General features: G+C 50.8%; 1 long non-coding RNA gene across 4 annotated transcripts in view; it reads left to right on the top strand.

Moving 5' to 3' along the window:
• Positions 1-264: 264 nt before the first annotated feature.
• Positions 265-6000, top strand: part of LOC141422546 (uncharacterized) — a 41088-nt gene continuing 35352 nt past the window's right edge. For 2 of the 4 annotated variants that reach the window (XR_012447167.1, XR_012447164.1), the window contains exon 1: positions 266-544. This is a non-coding gene — a long non-coding RNA (uncharacterized lncRNA). Of the gene's footprint in view, positions 545-6000 lie in introns of all 4 variants that reach the window. The other 2 variants (XR_012447166.1, XR_012447165.1) reach the window with 2 other exon arrangements.

The raw sequence follows: 6000 nt of genomic DNA, 5'->3' as shown, positions 1-6000 counted from the left end.
GGGGTTCCTGATTAGAATCCACCTGGGCCCAGAGCTCCCCTGGAGGGCCCAGGAATGCAGATACTCCTGGTGCCATGTGGTGAAGGGTCCTTCTGTTTTTGGCCCTCACACCAGACCTCTGCTCCTGGAGCCTCATGAAGCAGAGTACAGTGTTCTAAGAGAAAGCATCCCAGGAATTCCTGGGGGGGGGGCGGGGCAGAGAGCCCTAGATGGGAGCTATCCCAGGCTGGGCGGAGAGGATGAGGGTGTGGAAGTGGCTGTAGGCCAGGCTCTGAGAGTTCAGCTCCCAGACTGTCTTCCCCAGCCTTGCAGCTGACTATTCTGGTGGTCCTGATGTATCTGCTTTGACAATCCCTACTGACCTCCTGCTGGACCCTGAACCAGACCACAGTCAGAGACTGGGACAAAGAAGCAGTGCGATGGAAGACACAGGTGGATGGCAGGGAAGTGCCCAACTCAGGGAACTTCTGTGGCGGCTAGGCAGAGAAGCCTCCAGATAGACTGACAGTAAGCAGTCAGTCAGGCCAGCCGGCCCCCCAAAAAGGTGACTGTGGTACAGGCCTTTCTGAGGAGGACAGGGCAGAGGCCAGAAGAGCTATGTGTGTGTGTGTGTGTGTGTGTGTGTGTGTAGCTCTGTGCAGTCAGGGAGGACTGTGTGGTATTGGGAGGTGGGACACAGTACGTAGGGATCTGGGAAGGATGCAGTGAGTTTGGAGACTGGTCCTTTTGAGGGCCTCAACCTGGGGAATGATACAGACTGGGTTTGACATTGTGGAGGACTGTAGTTTGCTGAGAGGGTAGTTGGAGACATGAATACCGTGAAGGAGGCAGTGGCAGCCATCCCAGCCAGGTGAACGGTAGCACTGTGATGGGGAGGGAGTCACAGGATAGGTGGATGGCTGATTGGGAGGCACTGAGGCCCAGGGTGTGGTCCTTGATTGGACATGGAGGACAAGCCAATGGGAGGGGAGTGGAAATACAGGAGGCTAGGAGTCACACAGTCCAGCCCTCTCAGGACCGTCTTCCCTGGGTGGGGCCTGGGTAGTCAGAAGCTTTGGGGCCTGGTAGCTTGGAGCACTCACTCCTGAGCTGTGAGCCAGGCAGGCGAAGTACTTAAATATTTATCAGAAACAGAAATTGATGTTGGAGAACTAAATTCTGCAAAAGGAAATTGAAAGGAAAGGAAGGTGGGGCCTCTGGATCCCAGTTTGTAGTGCATGGCCTCTGCGCATTTCATTAGTCCTCAGAGTGCTGCGGAGCAGATGTTCAGGATGTGCTGCGGAGCTCTGCTGTTCACACTCTGGTGCTCCTCCCTGGCAGCAGCTCATTATTCTGGGACTGTGTGAGGAAGGTCAGATGCAAAAATGATCGAAAAAGGGAGAGTGAATGAAACCATGATGGGCTCTACTTGTTGGGGGAATAATAAGCTATGAGAAACAAGCCAGGTATGGTGTGCATGCCTGCAATCCCAGCACACAGAAGGTGGAGGCAGGAGGATTGTGAAATTCAGGCCAGCCTGGGCTATGTAGCAGACCCTATCTCAAATAACAACAAAAAAGATACAAGAAACAACTTGAGAAATGAAATGAAAATCTGGAAAAGGCAGTGGGAGTTTGGAAACAGCACTAACTTTAGAATACATCAGACCTTTATTCTTTTGCCAGCTCTGAGAAAATGGTTTATGTCTCTGAACTCTGTGAAGTACAGGTAATATAATCTACAAACATCACCTCCCCATCACCACTGCCCTCGTCACTATCACCCTCATCACTACCATCATTCTCACCACCACCACCACCATCACCACCATCATTTCTACCATCTTTACCACCACCACCATCACCACCACCATTATTATCACTGCCAGCATCTCTATCACCATCACCACCACCACCATCACCACCATTTCTACCATCTTTACCACCACCACCACCACTACCATTATTATCATTGCCATCATCTCTATCACCATCACCACCACCACCACCACCATCACTATCACTACTGGATATCACCACCATCACCATCACCACCACCGCCACCACCACCATCACCACCATCATCTCAATTACTGTAACAATGACTTATCATTAGCATAGTTTTCATCATGTTATACGTTCCTAACACAGGAAATAATCCACGAGCTCTTCCTTAAAACATGTCACTGCAGACTACAGTCATGCTCATTTCACAGCTGAGGAAACTGAGGGCTAATAAATCCAGTGACATTGGGTGGCAGAGTGCTTGAGGACTGCTGTGAGCGTTGCTGCAGTGAAGCTGTAAGTCTCTGGTAGAAGATCTCATTACCCACAGTTCTTACTGCTGTGCGTTGCCACTGGAGAGCAGGTGTGTGACACTGTGAGTCAGGTGACTCCTGTGAAGCAGAAGCAATGCCCACAGATGTTTTTGTGACCCTTTCAAGTGCTGGGCACCGTGCAGACCAGGGCTGTATTCTGAGGCACTCAACAGCACGTCTCCACATCTCTGTGGCCAGGTCAATGAGGTGCTTAGCTACCTAGTGAGCCATAGCCCTGTGGCTGCCAAGTCACATCCCAGAGACCAAGCCCAGCAGAGAGGAGCCTGGACAGGGACTGCAGTGCAGGCAGCACAGGTCACAGGCCTGGCACCTCCTGCTCAGGTGCCCAGGCAGTTGCTTGGTGGCTGTCCCTAGCCTTGACTTGTCAGCAGAAACGGCTTTAATTGCAGCATTAGTCACTGATATTTTGAGAACAATCAGCAAATGGGTTTGAGTACATTTTGATCACTTTAGTAAAGCACTGTCGGCGACATGCATTTTGAGGGGTGACAGAAGAGGGGCCTTGTAATTATTCCGCCAAACTGCATAATTTATTTCATGCGCCATGGAATAACCTCTGATATTTAGAAGTTGTCTACTGTGCTTTTGGCAAGTGGGAAAACAGGCAGAAAATGGACAGCTTTTATCTTATCAGGTTAATTAGTCTCACCCACCTCATTAAAGTGTCTACATTTATTTTCAAACCCCATGTCAGAGTTTCCCTCCCAGATTATCCATTTGTTAATATTCTGTAAATGTATCTTTCCAGTCTTTTCTCCTTAACATTTTTATTTAGAAAGGACAGAAAAGCATGATAGCAAGTTAGGGTTAAGAGGCATTTGGGGGCTGGGTGCCGGTGTAACCCTAGCTACTCAGGAGGTAGAGATCAAGAGAATCACAGGTCTAGGGCAGTCTGGGCAAATAGTTTGAGAGATCCTCTCTTGAAAATACCCATCGCAAAAAAGGGTTGCTGGAGTGACTCAAGTGGTAAGAGTGCCTGCCTAGCATGTGTGAGGCCCTGAGTTCAAACCCCGGTACTGCCAAAAAAGAGAGAGAGAAGTATTTGGGGGTATGGAGGAGCCCTCAGGGACCCTGGAAGGTGGTGTGATGTCAAGAAAATGAACTGTTTTGTGGTCGCATAAGTGGAGGTTAGAGCCCACCTTGCCTGTCACTAGGACAATCACTCCATTTCTGTGCTCTATCTCCCTGGGAGCCTCCTCTTCAATGGAGAGACGTGGTATCTTGCTGTCAGGGACTGGGTAAGGGTTATCGAGGTGTGCTGGGAAAGACCCTAGCAGGGTATGCAGAGATGGTCAACTCAGGCTAGGTCCTTCCTGCCAGGGTTTCAATGTCCTATCCAACACTAAAGTTGAAACTTAATTGCAACAGTGGTGAGAAGTAGAGTTGGTACAAAGTGATTAGGTCACATGGGACTGCACACACACCACTCACACACACCTCTGAGGTTACATACACAAGCATACACACACACATTTATGAAGATGCTCTCCTCCCACCTGTGAGGATGTACACACACACACACACACACCTCTGTGATGCACACACGTAACAGTGAGGATGCACCCAGGCACCCAGGCCTTGGGGTGGCTCTGTAGTCTCAGCTGAGGACCCAGATGACCAGGACAGTGTGTTCCTGAGGTGTCGTACACAGGGTGTGCCATCCTCCCTGCTGCAAGAGCTGTTCACAGCACCCAGAGCCTCCATCTGGACCTTGCCATTGGGGGTTCAAAGAGAGGAAGCTCCACTTCTGCTGGGGACTCCCTGGAAAAAGCAGGCCATCAGGTGTGTGGGCCATTGTAGCTGCCCTCCTGTCACCTGGGGCTGTCAACTTTAACCCACCATCAGCTGCCAAGGCTCTGGGAGGCTGGGAGTCAGTTCCTGTGACACTGGGGACTGGGAACCATGTGTATGAGACAGGCTGAGTGCTCTTGCCCCAAGGGACACTTGTAATAAAAGGGTAGCTGCATGGGAGTGAGGACAGAAGTGTGTGTGGACCCAGCCTCCATGGCTCTGGGGACCCTGGGTGTCTCAGAGAGGAAGCTGAGTCCTGATGTGCTCCATTCTTGTCTGTCTGTGCAGGGCAGTGTGGGGGTAGTGCCAGCACTCGATCAATGACCTGACTGGTAGCCTCATTCTGAAGACCTTGCCTGGGGCTGGTGTGTGAGGTTCTGGAGTGCAGGCAGTGGGGAAGCTGAAGTGTGCTCCCTTCGGGGCGGGGTGGGGCTGGCCATATGAGCCAAGGTGATGAGTGAAGGGCATGGAGAGTGCCTGCCCCCAGCACACACAGGGGAGGAGGACGAGCTGGGCTCCTTAGAATTCTCCCTCTCAGCCCTTCCATTGTGCTCAGAGTGTTCTGAAGTGCCCATGCCTGCCACCTCTGTTTCACAGGCTGAGAAAGTAGAGGTGTAGAGAGGCCAGGTGGCTCCTCTCCTGCTCTCCCCAGAGCCATTTGTGAGACAGCCATCCTCTTTGCCACACTGGCCACAGAGTAGGGGGATTGGGACTTAAATTGTAGAAAATGGGGCTGGGTACAATGGCACACATCTGTAATCACAGCTACTCGGGAAGTTGAGATCAGGAGGTTGCAGTTAGAGGCCAGCCTGTGCAAAAAGTTAGTGAGACATCATCGCAACAAAACAATCCAAGCATGATAGCATGTTCCTGTATCCAAGTTACATGGGAGGCCATAGGTTTTTGAGACTAGCTCTCAAAAATGAAAGACCCTAACTGAAAGATAACCAAGAAGCAAAAGAGGACCAGGGCCATGGTTCAAGTGGAAGAGTGCCTGTCCACTGTCCTTCAGGGCCCTGAGTTCAAACCCCAGCACTGCCAAAAAAAAAAAAAAAGTAGGAAATTCGAACATCCAGACAGGAGGATTACCAGGAGGGTGGAAAGAGTGGGTGCTGCATATGTCCTGGGGCCCTGCTGCTGGCAGAGGCTGTGGGGTTGCTGTGGAGGTGGAGCCAATGCCCCATTTCCCAGTCTCCACCTCACATCTCCACACTGTGGGCCTGGAGGTGTTGGTAGCAGGGTCGGAAGTTCTATGGTGCAAGCATGAGGGCGGGTGTGCCTCTGAGTGTGTGTGTGGGTGTATACTAGGGTGAGTGTGTCACAAGGAGTGCACACGAATGAACGTGTATCTGTGAGTGTGCATGTCAGGGAGAGCACTTGGAGTCCTGACTTCTCCTTTCCAGAATATCTGAGCACACTCCTGCTCCAGGACCTTTGCACTGTGGCTCCCTCTGCAGAATCTGGTCCTCACTGACCTAACTCGGAACAACTCTTCTCTTCTCCCAGTTCTTGAACTCTTGCTTTATTTTTCTTCTGGACAGACCAAATACAACTGTTATGTATTTACCTGGTTGTTTTGCTTGTCTCCTCTCAGAGACTCCAGTGCCAAATGACGCCTGCATGGATGAAGTTAGCAGCTGGGTGGGATATAAAGATTCTGAATGGGGTTCCTGCTTGGAGTTGTGTGTATGTGTGGGGGGCTGCCCATGGAGGAAGAATATTCTTTTCTTCTTAGGCTGGTTCTCACTGGCCCCTTTACTGCATTGCTTGCTCCTCCCTGCTCCTCAGGTCCTGACCTTGGGACCTAAGGAAAAAGACATTGTAAATATGATCTCTCTGACTTAAAATTAAACTCTGCATTTTCCTGAGCTCGTGGGAATTGATGCTGTCAT

This window comes from Castor canadensis, chromosome 4 (genome assembly GCF_047511655.1).
Source record: "Castor canadensis chromosome 4, mCasCan1.hap1v2, whole genome shotgun sequence".
NCBI lineage: Eukaryota > Metazoa > Chordata > Mammalia > Rodentia > Castoridae > Castor > Castor canadensis.
This window is presented reverse-complemented; position numbering and strand designations above follow the sequence as displayed.